Source organism: Lissotriton vulgaris, chromosome 2_1, assembly GCF_964263255.1.
Source record: "Lissotriton vulgaris chromosome 2_1, aLisVul1.2, whole genome shotgun sequence".
Taxonomy (NCBI): Eukaryota; Metazoa; Chordata; class Amphibia; order Caudata; family Salamandridae; genus Lissotriton; species Lissotriton vulgaris.
In genome coordinates this window covers 989,211,448-989,231,544 of record NC_141687.1, presented here as the reverse complement: position 1 = coordinate 989,231,544, position 20,097 = coordinate 989,211,448, and the positions used below count along the sequence as shown (strand labels likewise).

Sequence of the window (20,097 nt, the reverse complement as noted above, 5' to 3'; positions counted from 1 at the left end):
ATTGAAAAAAACCCTTGATTCTCCTGCCCTATTTCACGCGAGAAGTGTATATACGCTAAAGGTCATCCACACTTTAGCACTTGTATACACACACTGACTTAATTAAGTCACTCCGCGCCCTTAAGAATATTTCAAGGAATGCTTGACACCCACTTTATCATGAATGTAAATGTGGGTATGTATGACACCCAGCAAACGTTCGGCTGGGCAACACGAAATTCAATCACCCTTAATTAAGGTTGTTATAAGGCATGCTGTGTTTGACTGGGGATTGCATGCCAAAATTGAATCACACAGATTTCGATTCACATTTAAGTTATTTATACCTTTGCATTGTTTGTTTGTTTTGTTCCTCTGTTTCAGATTTTTTCTTACACACAACACTGTAAGCAAGCGAAACCGTGAGTACACGGTCTAGCATGTAGGCGGGTCAGGGAAGGGTGCACTTTAGCGAGTGCAGACCTCCCGGCTCACCTCTCCTGGTCCTGAAGAAAACCTTTAAAATCATATACGGTTGAAACCTGTTGACCAGGTTTTTATTCACATTTTGATACTAGTCGGTCAATAAAACCATCATAAGTATCTCACTTGTTTTTAGTAGTGTTATACTGACTCCAGAATAAAAGTCTATTAGGAGTACATGTTGTACACTTTTTTTTTATGTTCAGTCAGATTTTATTAAGTTTTAAGACACAATGAAAAGAATAAATACAATACAAAAAGGAGGAAGGAAGTGTAAATGATCAAAAATCAACCTGAAATGCATTAAACTAAAATACACAATATTACCATATAATAATAAAAGAGAATCGCAATTAAAGAGAAAGGGTAAGGAGGAAAGGGAGGGAAAGGTAAGGGAAATAACATGTCATAGGATCATAAATTCATAAACTACAGAGTTACAATTGAAATGTAATGTAAAAATAGAACATATGCTAATATATAACAATATCATTGCAAAACATATGAATCAATAGGAGACCAAAACAACTGAAATGAGTGTGGATTATGAGTAACGCCTTTAAGAGATAGCTGCGCACCTCTTCTCGTAAAGGTGATCCATGACCACCAAGCATGGACTGACAGAGAAGAAGCATCTTTCCAACAGAAAGTAATGGATTTTAAGGCAGCTGTTATTAAAAAATTAAATAATTTTGCCTCCGATTCAGAAAGGGGATGAGTTAAGACAGTCGATTTACAAATCAATAAAGTAAAGGAAATATCATCTTGTAAAGGTAAAATTTTCAAAATTACATTCCATAATTCCAACCAAAATTTAGTAATAACTGGGCACTCAAATAACATATGGCGAAGTGAGCCATGGCTAGCATTGCAGTGCCAACAAACATCAGACAGTAACAGCTTTGCACGAAATAGGCGAGATGGAGTCCATAAAGTGTTAAATAAAATATAAGCATTGGTTTGATAAAGGGACACCGGGAGCCAGCCAGAGATACTGTCAAGCCATATAGAGGACCATGTGTCATCTGATAGGGATATGGCAAGCTCATTGTTCCAGAACGATGAAATAATCTGAACATTGGAGCCGTGTGAGGTGGAAAGTTTTTTATAAAAAACAGACAGCTTTAGGGGACGATGTTACAGCTGTGAGGTAAATTAATATGTCATTTGTGGCGGAAGAGGGAATACCATTGGGGAAGGAATCCAAAATAGAGTTACACAAAAATTGATACTTTAAAAACGTCAGTAGCTGGGATACCAAACTTTAACTGTAACTGTTCAAAAGGAATAAAAGCAAAACCATTAAAGACATCTTTAAGATATAAAATTCCTTTTGAAATCCAAGAGGACCAGAAGGAAATGTTTTTGTTCAATTTACGTAGTGCACTGTGCCATAAAGACAAGTGGACTGTGGAAAGTAGGGGTAGTTCAAAATTAGAATCTAAATCATTAATTATCAATCTGGAGGACTTAATAATAGAAGAAAGATGAACAACCTTCGCCGTGGAGGACATTGTCAGCAAGGAAGGTAAAGAAAAGGGCCGTACAATGGATGCTTCAATATCCAACCAAATTGGAGGTTTTACCATATGAGAAGTATGAAACCAAAGGGCACTCTGTTTTAAGATAAACGCTTTATGATAAAGGTGAAAGTCTGGCAGGGAAAAACCAGCCTGGGTCTTTTTAACTTTTTTTGTAAGCAATACGAGGGACTTTGTTAGACCAAAGGAATTTAGATAAGAGTGTATCAACAGTTTTATAAAAACTGAGAGGAAATTGGGCGGGAATCATAGTTAAAGAGTAAAAAAACTTTAGGCGCTATATTCATTTTTATAGACTCCATTCTCCCCCACCAAGTAAGATGGAGGGCAGACCACTTGGACGTTTTGTTTTTAATGTAATCAATTATGAACTCAGAATTAAGTTTCAATGTAGCAGGCAGTGATGAAGCAAATTGAATACCCAAATATTTAATTTTGGTAGGTTGCCAAAGAATATCATTATTCGGGAGCATCTCTGAGGTACAAAACATGTTTAAAGGAAAAAACTCAGTCTTGTTGACATTCAATTTGTAACCTGAAACCAAAGAGTATTGAGCAAGAATATCTAATAGGGAAGGAACAGAAGAAAGAGGGTTATTAATAAATAATAAAACATCGTCTGCATAGGCTAAGGTTTTAACAGTTACATCATTGATCGTAATACCCTGAATGTCATCACAAAGGCGAATATAATTAAGAAAAGGTTCAATGCCTAAAAGAAATAACAGTGGAGAAAGGGGGCAACCTTGCCTAGTTCCTCTAAAAAGAGGAAATTGACTAGAAATTTGATCATTAATGAACAAACGAGCAGTAGGGGCAAAATATAAAGCCGAAATCATACGAATAAAAGGGGCACCAAAATCAAAGGACAATAGAGTTTTAAATAAAAATTGCCAATGAATCTTATCAAATGCTTTTTCAGCATCTAAGGCCATCACTCGCGCAGGAGAGGTCAGGTGAGAACTTTGTTCAATAATGTGTAATAGAGTCCTAGTATTATTAGCAGAATATCTATTTTTCATGAAACCAGATTGATCTGGGTGAATAATGGAATGTAGTACAGGAGCTAATCTAGTAGCAAGGATTTTCGCATAAAGCTTACAATCTTGGTTTATTAGGGAAATGGGGCGATAATTAGAGACTAAAGGTAGGATCTTTATCAGGCTTGGGTAAAACAATGATTAAGGCATCAGTAAAAGAGCCTGAGATAGTACCAGAGGAGCCAAAATGAGAGAAAAGGGTATCCAAATAAGGGAGGAGATGAGATTGAAATTCTTTGTAAAATTCTGCTGGGATACCATCCGGACCTGGGGATTTATTCTTGGGAAGTGACTTGATGGCAAGCAAAATTTCTTCAGGTGTAATTGGTGAATCCAGACCTGTCCTATCTGATAAGGAAATATGGGGTAAATTGCACTTATTTAAAAAAGAATCAATTAAAGATTCAGGGCAAGTGTCAGGTTTACTATAAAGGGTAGAATAAAAACGTAAAAATTCTTGCACAATATCATTATGAGAAATAGCCACTTTGCCTTGGGAGCCTCGTATGGAGGTAATCTGAGTCTTATCTCTTTTAATTCGTAAGTAATTGGCAAGGAGTTTTCCCGATCTATTGATATTAAAACGAAATTTAGCATTGGACTTTGAAAGTTGAACTCCTGCTCTTTGACTAAGGATGGCATTGAATTCATATCGGAGCTTTTGAAGTGTAAGTTTGTACTGGGGGTCATTAGAAGAGATAAACAAACGCTCGAATTTAGCAATTTGCTTTTCCAAATGCTTAATATTAGCGTTAAATTGTTTGTTCTCATGAGCCATAACAGAAATAGTGGTACCTCTGATATAAGCCTTAAATGCATCCCATCTGGTGACAATTGATGTGGAATCCTCAGGGTTGAACAAAACATAGTCTTGTATGGCTTGTAATAGTTTAGTTTTATGCTTATCATTAAGGACAATGCTCGAGTTCATACGCCATCTATTTTGTTTAGTAAACGTAGAGGAGATATTAGAGACAAATGAGATTAAAGCATGGTCTGAAATGTCTATATTGCCTATAACAGGATTTGTAGTTGACTGAAGTAGGGAAGGTGAAATCAAAAAGTAATCAATCCTTGAATGAGAATTATGGGGATTAGAGAAAAAAGAAAACCATTTTTCAGTGGGAAAGTGTAGTCTCCAAACATCCGCCAGTTTGGTAGTACTAAGGAAAGCTTTGAAAGCATGAAAAACTTTAGGAGGTCTAAACTTGGTAGTAGAAAGTCTATCAAGCAGCGGATCAATGATTACATTAAAATCCCCTCCAACAATCAAAGGAACTTGTGCCAACTTTAGAACTTCTGTAGATAAGTTAGACCAAAACGATGGGTCGTCAGCCGTGGGGCCATATATATTAAGCAAAAAGAAGGTGGAATCATGAATTTTAACTTTAACAACAATAAATCTACCTTCTGTATCCGTAAATTTACTAATAATCTGACAGTGCAATCTCTTAGCAAAGAAAATCGCAACCCCATTCTTCTTACCAAGAGCAGGTGAGGAGACAATATTGTCCACCCACTTTTTCTTCATATATTGTAAAATAGTATCATCAACATGTGTTTCTTGAAGAAAACATATATCCGCTTTAGAAGCACCCAAGTAGTCCAAAATTTTTGTTCTTTTAACTGGATTTCGCAGACCTTTAACATTAAGCAAAACAATTTTAACATTATGTGTAGCAGCCATAAAGAAGTAAAAAGAGGATGAAGAGAGAAAGTAAAGGATGAGAAGAGAGAGAACAGCCAAGGAAGAAAAGTAACTCTACGTAGAAAGCTATAAAAGGCAAGGAAGGACACGAAAGGAAGAAACAGAAAAGGAAGAAAAAGCTACAAACAGGGTACATAAATAAGGACACAGAGACGCACACCCGTTCCACAAGCATGGCCAAAGACCGTTGGAGCCCATGAAGAAAGAAGAATCACCAGGAATGCTCAAACTGAATGCGTTCAGGTAACAGAAGCTTGTGTTTCCATTGATGACGAAGCTTGTTGGTCCAGAAAAAGTTTTAAGTCTTCAGGACGATGAAAAGATTTTGAGAAGGAGTCCTTCCAAACTCGCATTGTTGACGGATCAAATAGACCATATTTAAAACCAAGGCTTTTCAATTGTGGACGCAAAAATGAAAATTCCTTGCGAATAGCAACCGTTTCCTTAGCAAAGTCCTGATGGATAAATATTTTGGAGCCATTTACCAGAAGCGAAGGAATGTCTCTGGCTGCTTTTCTTATGAGGACCAAGTGGTGATGACGCAAGACCTTGAAAATCATTTGCCTGGGGTTTGTATGGCGTGGATTCCTGTGTGAGGGAATTCTATGCTCTTTGTTCACCTCAAATTTTTCCGGAAATTTGACATTTAGAAGACCAAGCAGCAAAGATTCCAGGTACAGGTGACAATCAGAACCCTCAACTTCTTCCGGGAAATTGAAAATGCGGAGATTATGTTGCCTATTACGGTTTTCCAATTCCAACAGTTGGCTATGCATTGGTACTATCTGAGCCACCAAAGGTGTAAAAGAGTCGAGTTTGGTTTTATTGTCCTGAATTTTAATAGAATTGTCAGAAACTTTCATGGACGTAGACGCCATATCTTTGCGAATATTTTTTACTTCGTTAGCAATAGTGTCAGTATTCATGCGCAGCGCTTTAATTTCCTCCAATATCAGATTAAGTGAAGGTTCCGAAGTTTCAACAAGCTTAGATTTATTTGGGGGAGGAGACACCTGCTGCTTCCTTTTGTTGTTAACTGAATTTTTGTTATCCATTTTGAGGTGAAAAAATGACTTTTTGCGTCAGAAAAAAATGTAAAAAACAAATTCACCTCAGAATTTTAATAAATATGAGGGAAAAGGGTATTAAAAGCTCCAAAAGTGGTTGAGGAATAGGCAGTTGAAGAGTTAAGGCGAGCTGTGGGAGTGGCTAGGCCCAAGCCAGGCCCTTTCCTCAGAAATGCACCGCCCCATGTGCTGAGGTAATCAGCATAACCGGAGCAGAGGCTGGGGAGAGGAGCCAGGAAGCAGACAGAGGGACCCCCTTACGGCGAAAACGGCACGAATTTACAGATAAGGTAGGGGGCCAGTACAGAAGGCAAGCGCTGCAAGTAAAGAGCAAACCTTGATGGAGAATCGTCGTTAATTAGCTCATGTGGCTGAGGAAATTACAGAGCTCCGGTGGTGGCGGCCATCTTGTCGACGCGCTCGCGCGACTCCATGTTGTACACTTTTTAACCTCACTACCTCCCCCACTGGGGTGGACCCCGATGATGAAGCATGTCACCGACCAGGTCGGTGAGTGAGGGGTTTCCTAAAAAAGAAAAAGACCTTTTTCCTTTCTCCATGCTCGATTGCTAGGACTCTGTGTCCTGGGTTTACTCCTTCCTGTTTTGTTATAATTGAATCCTAGGGGCTTAAGGAGTAGGAACCCACTGTATGCCCTTACTCTCTCTTTGTTGTTTACATATTTGACAACTAAGCCAGCAGTTTTTGTTCAGAGCCGTCTGCATGCACCATGAAACTCCTAGAGGGATGTGTGCGCAATACAAATGTCGCTGATGTGACTTGACTCAACATTAATACAATTGTGTCCTATATTACTACATACCACCTTTGGTGTAAGTGCACTAGATTTTTTGTAATTCCCTTGCTTAGAAAGGCCCAGTAGGCTAGCAAGTCGTTTTCAACCTGGCATCACCCTAGTGAAATTGTTAGTTTGTAAAACTTTGTCGGATTTCTGGCCCTCTTTTCTTGGAAATGTGGTTTCTTATGCCAGTTTTACATATCCTCATTGATGATCATTGTTAATGTAGCGAATAAAACTATTCAAATTCAGGAAGTAAAACATTTACTTCCAAACTTGAGAAAATATGTAATCAAATACTCTGCCAATCCTACTGGTTTCCCAATTTCAAATTTTCCATGTCACCCATTGAGTGTGGACGGGCCAGGTCTCCATCCCATGATTTTGTTTTATATTGGATTTATAGCATTAACTAACAATGCCTGAAACTTTCCTTAAAAATGCCAAATCAGAGAAAATTCTCGAAGATCACGGCCATGCAAGCCCATTTTCAGATGTTTGGTGATAGAAAATAATGCCGCCAGGCGCCTGTTTCGAAAACAAATGCACCTATAGGATGCACACAGACACAGAAAGACAGTCTTAAACTTATGTCAAAGTGCTCTACAAAGGTGAAAAATTTCCCAGTATTTCCCAATGGTCCCAACAGTCAAGGACTACTTTTCTCGTGGCACTTTCTTACAAGCCCCCCATCTTTCATTTTGTGGTCTGACGGTAGCTAAAAACAAATTGTAATAGTTGTAGAATATCTACTTCATTTAACCTACATTCCCTTCTGTTGATGAATAAACCTTCTACATGAACTAGACTGAGAGACGAGGTTTCCTATTTGGTGATTTTCCAACATATAATACATTTCTTTATCTTAGTTTCAATGGAGCTCCAATTAATTACATTGGTCCGGTTACGGTTCATTGGTATTGTGATTGACAGTAAGAAAGCGTTATTTTTGGAATTACAATTTTTCCCGAATTTTCTATTTGGATCTAGGACTCTGCAATTTAACCATTTTCAAACCAAGCTTGTGATATTTCACATTGTTCATTATTCCTATATATTCCCAGGTGGCACAGCCTTCGTGTCTGTCCTCCCTGTCCCCTAAACTTTTATGCCCCCAATTGTCATGGTGATCGATTCTGGACTCTAGAGCACGCACACTCTTTGTTGCAATTTAAAGATCTTCAAACGACGCTGTATTGATACAATTCCATCAATTATTCACCAGGTTCACCATTCAGGTTTGTGACAATCAAAGAATACAATCGCTTTTATACTTCATACTTCTTCTGTTGTGATAAATGATTTTTTTAACATACCCAATATTGAGCCCTTCCTCTATCACCTCAGGCACAATGACAACATCAAGGGGATAGATTTTGGGGAGTGTACGGTTAAAATAGCGGCTTATGCTGACGAACAAAGATAAAACGGAGGTGAAACTCTTAAACAACGTAGGTGACAGACACATCATGGGCGACTCTGGACTACTCTGGCAAACGAAATGCTTCAAGTATTTAGGACTGGAATTTGAGAAGGACCTAATCAGCACTTTAAAGACTAATGAAACCTCCCTTTTCAAAAAAATATCCAACCTGTTAGACGGTTGGTCCCCAAAATTTTTATCATGGTGGGGCAGGGCGGAAACTCTGAAAATGATGATTAAACCGCTGATTAACTACCTTGTGTGCATGCTGCCAATGTTGCTATCGAATGATTTTCTGAAAAAGGTGTATAAACTTTTTAATACATTCTTGTAGCAGGGTAGGAAACCTAGAATCTCACTAAATAAACTTCAGCTACCCAAAGAAAAAGGTGGTATAGGCCTCCCGAACTTTAGAAATTACCAGACTGCTTACTTATGTAAACAAGGGTTTCATTGGTTTCTAACTCATGCGGACTATACCCCTGTTTGGGTAGATTTAGAAAACGCGATCTGCAATAAAATACCTCTCCTCGCCCTCCTAACGGCGGCCGTCTCTGCTCTCCCGCACTCCATATACATCCTACTCAACACCAAAAGAGCTTTACTGAGTTTAGAACGCGTGACCAAGGCCAAAATCTAAATTAATAAATCTAACTTAGCCTCACTATGGTACAACCTGAGTCTAAAAATTGATGGCATGTCTCTTTATTGGGACCACTGGTCTAAAAAAAGGGGATAAACCTAATCGAAGATCTATTCACAGACACTTTGCATTTACCCTTCTCCGAGCTACAATCGAAGCACGGGCTTCAACCCCTGGATTTCTATAAATTTCTAAAACTCAAGTCGCTAATTTCCTCACGATCCATCACAGCACACGACCCCTCCATTGCGAGGAAGCTTGCTCAACTTGTGAAAGCCGGACACACTGTCTCCAAAATATATAAACTCCTCTCTCATAACTCACGAAAATCACATAGAAAATGTGAGACGGCATGGGAAAATGAGGTGAATTCATCTCGGATTCAATTTGACTGGGAGAAAATTCATTTGACCCCTTTTGCAAACAAAATTTCACCTATACGCTCACAAACCAAGATAATGTTAATAAAGAGTACTCTGGACCCCTGAAAAAAAAATTAAACTTAAACTCAATGATAGTCCCACCTGTTGGAATTGTAAATCTGACGTGGGCGATCTGGCGCACATGCTCTTCTATTGCCCTGCCCTACAAACATTTTGGGACAAGATCTAAAACTACATACACAGTACCTTTCATTATCGACCTCCAAAAGACTTCTCTTACATTATACTAGGTGCTATTGATCCTCAACTTGTACAGGCCCAGGACCAACATCTTATGGATCTCATGCTTACTCTGGCCTGTAAGGTCATTCTAAACAAATGGAAAAATGCTAGTGAAGTTGTCTTTAAGACATGGCAGGAATGGTTGTTCTCTCTGAGAAGTGCAGATAATGAGTATCTCCAAAACTCCCCATGGCGCAAAGCACATAGGAAACTTTGGAGCTCCCTCGATTCCTCGTACACATGCTATAACCCCCCATATTCAAAATTTTTGTTCAGATTTCTTCTTACCGTCTAAGCTCGGAACACATATGTAAATAGCAGGATTTTCTTTTTAAGGTGTGGCGTCTAGACACGAGCTCTCTAACTGCAATGTTACAATGAACTTAGCCTTCCTCCCATCCCCAGGCCACTGCAGCGCCTCTGCTGACAGACACAGATCCATTTATTCTTTCCGATTACATGGCCGTGAAGAATCGAAACCCTAGGTTTTGCCCCCCTGACATAATTGATAGATAGGTTAGGTAAATCACGAATAAAATGCCCATGCAGTTCTGACCCGGTGACACAGTCCTCTTACTAGGCCCCATAGCAGAGTCTACAGTTTAAATAATAGAGCGGGAACTTTGAAATTGAACGCTCAATATGAGCATACTGTGGAGAATCGAGTCAGAACAAAAACGGTCTACATAATTACAAGAAACAACAAGGGAACCCCACTCACAACGAACCAGGGTAGTTAATGTATGTCAAGAAACAATGGTTCTTGTGGCAAAAATAATGTATAATAGTGATATTTATACTGCACAATGGCATACAAAATGGATCATATGCATGTTAGGCAAGGAGGAAACCGAATACACTGTGGTTGAGTATTTACAATTTTTTATCAATTCTTCACAAAGTTTTCACATATATACAGCAAATAGTGCTTTGTGTCCCCAGTGTGCATCGGAACCAAAAACAAAAGGGCAAAGTTTGTGACAACAGTGATATTTACAACTATAAAAGGGAACCAAGTGGTAAATAAGAAGCAAAATACCAGTCGAGAGGTGGACTTAGCTAACTACAGATTTTCAGCTTAAATGTTTTTAAGCCACGCTCTTAATTACTTCGGCCACTCCCCTTTGAGAGACACCCCCAGTTTTTCATCTCACTTAAACCAATGATAATAGGTATGCTTTAGTTGCAACTGGCCCTGTAGGTGGAGGGATCAAGAGTAACTTTATTCGGTCTAAATAAGACCATAAAAGTATATAAAACAAATACATACTTCAGTCATTCAATTAAAAACGTATTACATCTAGATCCATAAGTAAGATTAAATTGTCTTAACGATAAGCATTTTGCATCACTAACAGCCTAAAAAAACTGGAATACATACTAAAGAAATACATGAAATTAAGCATTCCAATCAATATTACCTGGCATTTGGCAGCCCCACACAAAGACTATACAAGCAGCGGTTTTATAATGTAAAGTACCATCACATTAAAGCGCAGCTAATACCGCATCAATATTGCACATATTTTTGACAAAAAATCGCATATACAAAGATTTAAAAACAATAATAAAAATAATCAAAACACCGAGACATGTTAAAGGCATTATGCGTGAAATCAACTTCCGCCACAGGGAGTGTGAAATGGTCAAATGGGATCACACCCCTCAAACGACTTTCTCAGCCTCGAGGATGAAGCGAGAAAGCAAGCGAATGCGCAAGTTGAATGTATGTCTGGACTCTGGAAGTAACTGGCTGGGACTCGCGGTCTCCGTCAATGTTTGCGGCGCTGTCAATCCAGCGCTGCGGGAGCGGTGAAAGCGCTTTGTAGCGCTGGTCCGTCCCGTGGCAGGTGTCGGTAATTACAGGAGCATCCTCCTCAAGCATTCGGTGGCCCAGGACTCGTATTCATTGTCAAGGGTGCTGGCGGTGCAGGTTGGGGGGGGGGGGGGGGGGTTTGGGGGGAGACGCCTGCTGCTGGTGTCAGTAGGACCCAAACTATCCACCCCCCTGGACGGCAGGAACAGGTATCAGGATATTACCTCAAGGTGGATTTCATTATTTTGCGTCATTAATCAGGGGGAATGAATAGTTAGGTTCTTACGACGCAACGTTTAGTAGTTCAAATCAATGGACAGGCGGTGGGGAGTTATATGTGAGCTTCGTTCACCTTGCAAATTCCTCTGTGCGTGGCTCGCATATAGTTTCCTTCTGCAACAATAGGGAAAGATGAAATAGGAGCGCTCACAAATCGTCGTATCATTCTTTCCGACCCAATTTCTCGCTGCAGAAATACAAAGGCCCCGATTGCCTGAAAGTGCACAGTCATCTGTACAGAAGTCAGTGATTTCCCTGGACTAGGCTTAGATAATTTTGCAACATTTTTCGATATTTTATTTTTTCCTCACTCGTGTTTGCGCAGAGCACCCTGGATTCATAAACAACCTTTTATGATTCAGACAGTCTATTAATTTTTCTATTAGTTCCAGTAAACTCACAGGCGGATAGCCATACATTTCTGTGAAAAGTAAGTGGTATCATATTTATAGACATTCGTTTAAAAAATGGGCTAGTTCAAGAAAAATGGCAAATGGGGTAAAAGCTGCCAAGTCCAAGCTGACTCCTGACATAATTGGGAGCTTTGTAAGATCGAGGGCCTATATTTTAGGAAGATTGTAGAAAAGAGGCACCCTGCAGGTCCGTTGGATGGATGATGTATTCGTTTTTACTGAAATCCAATTATCCCCTACGTCTGGCTTCACTTAACGATCAATAATCACTTGTAGGTCTTGGTAGGGCTTGGAATCTATATTTCTGTAAGTGGTCACATCGCTCTAAAGGCTGAAGGGCTCTTGCTCATATATTATTTTATAAATAATAGGAAAGATTCCCCATTATCAGCCGATTTTGTCATAGTTTAAATCGAAGATAAATGTTTAAGTGCTTCTTGCTGTAACTTGGTCCACTTAGAAAGAAATTAATTTAGAATGAGCTCACTTTTTAAAAATCTAGGAACAGCCTCAAAAGTAACAGATGGAGGGGCACAATTGTAGTTTAAACTACATTAGATCATGGTAGATCTAAACAAAATCAAAATCACAATAGTGCTTGAACCCAAGAAGGATTCATGCGGCTATCAACACTCATTTTAGCTGCCACATCATGCACAAAAATAAAAAGATCGCCTTTTATATAAAATTATTACTGGCTTTATTTTTTTCTCATAACAATCCACAACAAAACAGTATAATATTACGGTTTGGCATCTATGCTAAACTTAGGAAGGGGAGGTGCAATAAATCGGATGAAATAATACTTATACAGGCTGAGTTCATGAAAGTAAATTTTTGTGTACAACCGACAACAGGCTACTGGGGGATTGTTTCAGGCATGGGCCTCCTGGGCTGTGCCTTCCACCACCAAACCATAGAGCTGCACCTAGTGAACCCATAGTTTCTCAGACTTGCAAGGCACCCGCAGCTTCATTAATTTCCTTTTCATAAGGGGAGTAATGCAAGCCACAACAGCCCCTACACATGGGGGCTCCTTAACCCTCCAGGGGCCCCCTAACCCTTGAGGTAGTCCTTGATCTTTTGAGCCAAAGCTGAAGGAATATCTTTAAGGTATAAAAGACTCATGGGGCCAACATCATATTCAGCAGGGGTTGCCTGCCATTTTGTTTTATGCCACTGATTTTCAGATGGGGCTCTTCTGATCTATCTGTTACCTCATTCTTTTAACCTTGATAACACGCAATTTTGAATTGTTGCTTTCCTTTCCAAGTAGATTACTTACTTGCCTGGACTCTCTAGGTCACTTTGTCAACCGGCAAAATCCCCCAATACCGATTCAGGCGCAGCCGAGTAGGGGCTGATGCTGAGAAATAGAAACAGGGCTTATTGCCAGTGAGCCGCCATCTTTGAGAGGGATAAGGGGTTGCAGTCTAGCTGCAGGACGCCTCCCGCCCTCCCGCAGTATTTAAATACGCCACTCCTTACAGAGCGCTGATTGCTATCGTGCTGTTTATTTCACTCCTGAGGCGGAAGCCGGGGGCTCTTCTGATCTGTTACCTCATTCTTTTAACCTTGCTAACACACAATTTTAAATCGTTGTTTTCCTTTCCAAGTAGATTACTTACTTGCCTGGACTCTCTAGGTCACTTTGTCAACCGGCAAAATCCCCCAATACCGATTCAGGCGCAGCCGAGTAGGGGCTGAGGCTGAGAAATAGAAACAGGGCTTATTGCCAGTGAGAGCCGCCGTCTTTGAGAGGGATAAGGGCTTGCAGTCTAGCTGCAGAACGCCTCCCACCCTCCACAACACCCTATAAAATCCCTATGCCAGCAAGTCCGCGCAGCGGGCGCGCCGAAGGCGCGCCAAAGGCAAGCCCGTCTGCGCCCGTCTGAGCCCTGCAGCGCCCAGGGACCAGGCCCCCTGCTCAATCTATGGAGGAACCCCCCACTTTGGTAAGGTATGCCCCTGACCTGCTAAAAAAAAAAAAAAAAAAAAAACTTATGCCCCAAACAGAGGCTTCCTGTCGCCATTCCATACACCCTAATTCACTCGTTAAAAAGTGCCCCCACTGTCAATATGAACTACGGCCCCCACTGGAGCAGTCCGAGACTGTCGAACCCCCTTTCAAAATGTTTCTCCTAAACTGTCGCTCTCTGACCAAACACGCGGTGGAAATGTCAATCCTCCTTGAGGATATCAACCCCTACGCAGCATTCTTAACAGAAACCTGGTTAAGGGAGGAAGCTGACCCAGACATTACCGCCATACTACAGAAGGGATATGGATTACAGAGGATCGACAGGGTAGAGGAGGAGGATTAGGCATACTTTTTAAGGATTGTTACCAATGCAGAACCAGTCCTGCGACAATTCCTAACTGCGAAAGTATCAACTTCGCATTAGACCCATCCCCTAACTTAACCTTTTCTGGCCTACTTATCTATCGCCCCCCCAGGCTAAATTGGAGATTTCATGAACTGCCTTCCCTCCAAGGTCGCTGAATCAGCCATCTCTTTGCCTGATTTTATGATTCTAGGTGACATAAATATCCATTTAGACGATCCCATGGATCCTCTAGCTACCACCTTTTTAAACAATCTCGCAGCCTTACAAATTGTTCAGAAAGGTTTTGAGCCCACGCACAACAAAGGTCACCTGCTAGATGCAGTCTTAAGTAATGATTACAGACTTAAGACAGGGAACCCTGTTCCCCTCCCATGGACCGATCATTTTCTGGCCCTACTCTGGCACATTCCAAGCCCCCCCTCTGCGCCCCCTCGAGCTACAGTAAGAGGGAGGGACTGGGCGAAACTATCCACAGACCAGTGGGCCGACTCCCTCTCCACTACCCCTCGACAGACTGGGGTTGACGTAGACACACTTTACACCCATTATGCCAACTGGCTACAGACCACCCTAGACATAATTGCGCCTCAGAAACCCATCAAAGTGAAAACCAAGTCCAAAGAATCGCCTTGGTTTACCCCAAGCTAAAAGAGCTGAAACAACACTGCCGGAAGCTTGAGAGAACTTGGAGATGCACCCTCAAGGCACAGGACAGAAGTAGCCATCGAGAAGCAATCAAAAAAATATAAAGCTGAAATCACACTAACACAGGCTTCATTTTATGAGGAAAAAATTAGAACGTCTGCCAATACCCCGAGGGAACTATTCCGGATAGCAAAATCCCTGATTAGTACCCCCCCCCCCCAACTCTGCAGGATCCCCGTGAAGCCCAGACTCGCTGTGATAGACAGGCAGAGTATATCAATTAAAAAATTCAAGCTATTTCCTCATTATTTGACCCGGTCAGTCAATACCCAGTCGGAACAGATACCCTTACCCAAACCACGGTCTGCCAGCTATCTGAATTCCCACTGCTTGAAGAAGACTCTCTAAATACTCTTATGTTGAAAGTCACATCAGGTTCCCCTTTAGATCCCGCTCCCCCACGCCATCTTTTGAAAGTTGCGGACACCATTAGACCAGTGATTCTAAATATTGTAAACATGTCAACCACAGGGAGAGTTCCAGAAACTTGGAAATGTGCACAAGTCAGGGCTTTGTTAAAAAAAAAATAACCTCGACCCAGAAAAAATGACCAACTACCGCCTCATCTCACTCCTCCCCTGGGTAAGTAAGCTGCTTGAGAAACATATCAACACCTGCCTTATGCTCTATCTGGAAGCCAACCATCTGCTCCATGATTCTCAAGCTGGCTTTCGCCCAAAATTGGGGACAGAGGCGGCATTATTGACTGTCACAGAACTAGCCCGTAAGCACATAGATCAAGGCGGCACCACAGCAATCATGCTGCTGGACCTAAGTGCCGCCTTTGATACCGTAAACAGTAATATCCTTATCTCCCGACTAAAACAGCTCGGAGTGACGGGAAGTGCCATCTTATGGTTACAATCTTTTTTAGAAAACCGAACTTTCCAGGTGGTGGAGGGTGACATTCAGTCCAAAACTTGGCCTCTCAACCAAGGTGTGCCTCAGGGCTCATCCCTGAGCCCCACACTTCTTAACATTTACATGCAACCATTAGCGGAGGTCGTTCACCCTTTTGGCTTTGAAATCGTAACCTACGCTGATGACACCTAGCTTGTGGTGGCCCTGAATCAGCCAGGAAGCACCCCCTCCAACCTGAACAGCTGCCTAGTAGCAGTTACAAAATGGATGGCCTCTTCCCATTTAAAACTTAACGGGGACAAAACAGAACTGATGTTCCTGGGGAACACAGCCGGCCCCAGACCGACTCTACAATGGCCACCCTGTATGGGCCCCCCACCCCCAGGAGCCAAAAAAGCAAATCAAAAGCTTGGGCATGTGGCTGGACGATACCCTAAGCTTTAAACAGCAAGCCACAATACTTTCCGCCACCTGCTTTGGGCTGATGCGAATGTTGCGGAAAGTCCTACCACTCCTCCCTTTTCAGGCCCGCAGGATAATGGTCCAGGCCATCATCCTGTCTCGTCTTGATTATGGGAATGCTTTATATCTGGGTGCACCGACCAGCACACTTAAAAAGCTGCAAGTCACTCAGAACGTAGCAGCACGTCTATTGCTCGGCCTGACCCGTAGGCATTCGGGCACTGCTGCCCTGAGTAATTTACACTGGCTGCCCATCCAAGCCAGAGTAAAATTCAAGGCTATGTGCATAATGCATAAGGCCATGGGGAAAAACGCCCCCGCAATGATCTGCTCCCTAGCCACCCCTTACCATCCCCAAAGATCACTGCGTTCCAGCACGGCCTTTCTGGCAACAAAACATAAGATCAAACGGGCCAGATGGGGCGGACGCTCCTTCTCCCTGAATGCTGCCACGACCTGGAACTCTTTACCATCCACGCTTCGCAGCGAACCCAATCATCTAAAATTCTGCAAAACTCTTAAAACCTTCCTCTTCTCTAAGTAAATTAGTAGACTCCCAGAGATACGCATTCACAGCGCTACGAGGCCTTCGGGTAGTAATGCGCTTTATAAAACCCACTTTCATTTCATTTCATTTCAGATGACGTACACTGGTCCACATCGCTACACCACTGGAACCTGGATGGATAAACTGCATTACCCATTTCACAGACCAAGTCGATTTCTGCTATAGCCTATCCATGAAAATAAAATGTTAGGTAATATCTAGGTAGATCTGCATTATCTGGTATTCCCAATACAGCAATCTGTGGCAAGAAAGGGAATTTCACCCTCAAATAACATTCGTCGTTAGGCCCCTGGCATACAATGGAATTGGTTCGACTTGGCACGCTGTAAACTTTCAATACCAGCACTGCATCAAAGTTTACTTTTGCAAGTTTTGAAGTCTGCTTCCCACTCCTACTGTAAGCTTCCCAATGTATCAGACACATTATTCGGCATCATCGTTTTATTATTATTGATTGCAGGTTTTTTTGTTTCTTTTTTAATAGCACAAACTTGGCCCTATGGCATTAGAGCATTTTACACGAGCACAGAGTAAGTTACTCATGTTTTTTGGCACTGGGAACATATTGAAAACATTTGCCCAAAAAAAACAGGACATTTAGTAGAGGCCAGGATTAAAGCCTAGTTCCCCACTTCCAAATTCAGTAGCTCTAGCTGCAAGGCTGCATTTCATGTCCTATAATTGGAAGTTCAGGTTGCCCGCCCAGCGGCCCTGCTTCTGCCAGACTTTGGCCTGGCGGCCGGCATGACTCTAGGATGGGGGTGGCAGGTTTAATTTAATAATAAAATGAAACTTACCTTCCCATCAGCCAGGTCCCGCATCATCTCTGCTCCACAGGAACAGGTATCAGGCAGCCAGGCTCCCAGTCTCACCGCTAAGCCAAACACAACACTGCAAGCAACATTGTGATAGGTTGGGATGCCGCCCAGCCAGGGGCCAATGGCTCTGCCATGTTCTCCTTGTAGGCTGCATTGCAGCCTGCATGGAGAAGGGCAGAGGGTGCATGACAGGTTTGGTTAGCCCCAGAGGACCGACAAAACCAGTCATGCGCACTCAGGAGCGGGCACACCACTCCTCCCCTCCCCTCCCAGCCGTGCGGAGTAGCCCCGCCAACCCTCCCTCCCTTGTAGTTATTACCATTTAATGTTTCGGATTCTCGCATTGCGAGAAAGCAGTGGGGCGACGCTCCTGGTGGAGGAGCCTCCCCTGATAAGCAGGAGTCATGGACGTCAGTTGTTAAATATGTGAAAACAAATAGGTAGATTAAAGATCAGATTTCAGTATCATAAGGACGTCATTGTCTAGTTTTCTCAAGTGTTTTGTATTTTCACACCTCTAACCTCCAGTTATAGCCCTGCTCTCCAGGGATGTGCCATTTTTACAACATTGTTTGACTGCAGTAAGCTTTACCCAAAACGTGTGCCTGAAATTTGGAGCATCATAAAAAGAGCAAATAGGAAATAGAGGAACAGGGCCAATTCTCATCCAGCTTAAACAATGAATATATAGTGTACAGAGAAAAGCAGAAATGCCTAGTTAAGTCATTGTCATGTAGATGGTCTTAATAACATATATAAATGCAACCTGTTGTCTAGGCACTACTCATCTGAAAACTGGACAATTACCAAAGAATTAACATTTGCGAAACAGGAGCCTATCATTCTTGCTCAATTCAATATTTCCCAACAGCCCAACTTCATTCCCATTTGTCCATCATATCCTCTCTGGTAGCCAATGTAAATCTCAAATCGAAAAAAAAGTAGCGATTTGTTTTTTTAATCAAATGTAGTAAAATATATATTTTCTTCTAATACAGAGGGAGGAGAAACTAAAAACTGATCAGGAAAGGTATTTAATATGAAAAAAATAGCCCCTCCAGCATAGCTCATTCTAGGAGCAGCACCTCCCCTAGCTAATTCAAAATCACACACATCCAATAAAGGCAACTAGCCACAGATTGATTAACTTTAGAATTTTCCCCAGGTGCCAGTTTAGATACAGAAATTTTTCAGCATTACCTCTGCATGGACGTCAGTTTCTTCTTTGCAGCGCTGTAACACGCATCCAGAGAAGCGGTTCCTCGGGTAGATATTTTTACCTGCTTCAATACTTTGTGTTGTGGATCAGTGTGACTTTATTGAATGTCAACAAGTTTCAAGCCTTGTGGCTCTTATAGCCAACATATGTCGGTGATGGACCTGCATTCAATTTGTATGTGGTGTTTAGGAGAGCACCATGACACGGAGGATTGTGGCTCCTGCCAGAAACTAAATTCAAAGTCGCTAAAGGAGCATAGTTTGAAGCTGATGGCGGAGCATGTGTCACGGTCCTCTGAGGCTTGCCAGCCTCAGTCTTCATCAGCTCAGGAAGAGCATTTGCGGGAATCGATCTACGAGCCGAAGCCAGTCTGGAAGACGTCGTTCTCTGGGGAAGGCTAAATGTAAGGGACAGTTTAAGTCACAGCATACTCCGATTTCACTGCTTTGAGACGCCGTCTCCCACGATTCCTCCCGCTAGACGGTTGAGGTGGCCATACCCGACACTGCACCACGTCTCCCAGTGTTTCCGGGAGCCAGGGCGTTGATGGTTAAGATGAGGAAATAATATATCCTCATCTTTGGTAGCCCATCTCCCTCTGGAGCGTCTTTAGGCCCAAAGGAGGCGAGTGGGGAACCAGAGAGTTTGCCCTCTGTGATTGTTGAGCTGTTGGAGTCAAGGGGTCGGCACCTGTCGACGTCTAAAGGTTCTGCTTTGGTGAAGGTCCACAGTCCTTCTGGACCTGAACCTACGACGATGGACTTCGATGACCTGACTTCAACATAGACGCAGCGGTCAAAGTGGTTTCTCCTCCTTGTAGGCATTGTATGACGTTGGATGCAGTCTCAACAATTCAAACTGAGGGGAACATGCAGGTTTTAATTCGTTCAAGAAGAGATTGTGGAAAGTAAGCTGCTGTCGATTGAGGCAAGGCACTTTAAGCCCATTCCCAACATAAATGTGCCTCAGATGGAGGAGAACTGGTGGTCTGTTCTGGGAGAGGCCCATGGCCTAGATTCCTCACCAGCTTCAGGGCTGCTTTCTCCCCCTTGTTCTTGCTACAGAGGCAAGTTTCTCCTTTGCAGACATCCTAAAGAAAGTGGCTGCAGTTTTAAACTTGTCACTTAGGTGATTCAAAGGTCCACTGACCCTTTGCTCAAGGTCATTTTTCAGGGACAGACAGGGGAAGAACCTGTCCTTTCATTTGGAGAGGCCCTTTTTGATATTTTATTAAGTACTTGGGCCAAGCCTGAGTCGGGG

At 42.1% G+C, this 20,097-nt stretch overlaps 1 protein-coding gene across 1 annotated transcript in view; it reads right to left on the bottom strand.

Moving 5' to 3' along the window:
- The window catches only part of XIRP2 (xin actin binding repeat containing 2), a 1,171,239-nt gene that overhangs the window by 1,094,283 nt on the left and 56,859 nt on the right, over window positions 1-20,097 (bottom strand). The gene's annotated exons all lie outside the window — the stretch shown is intronic.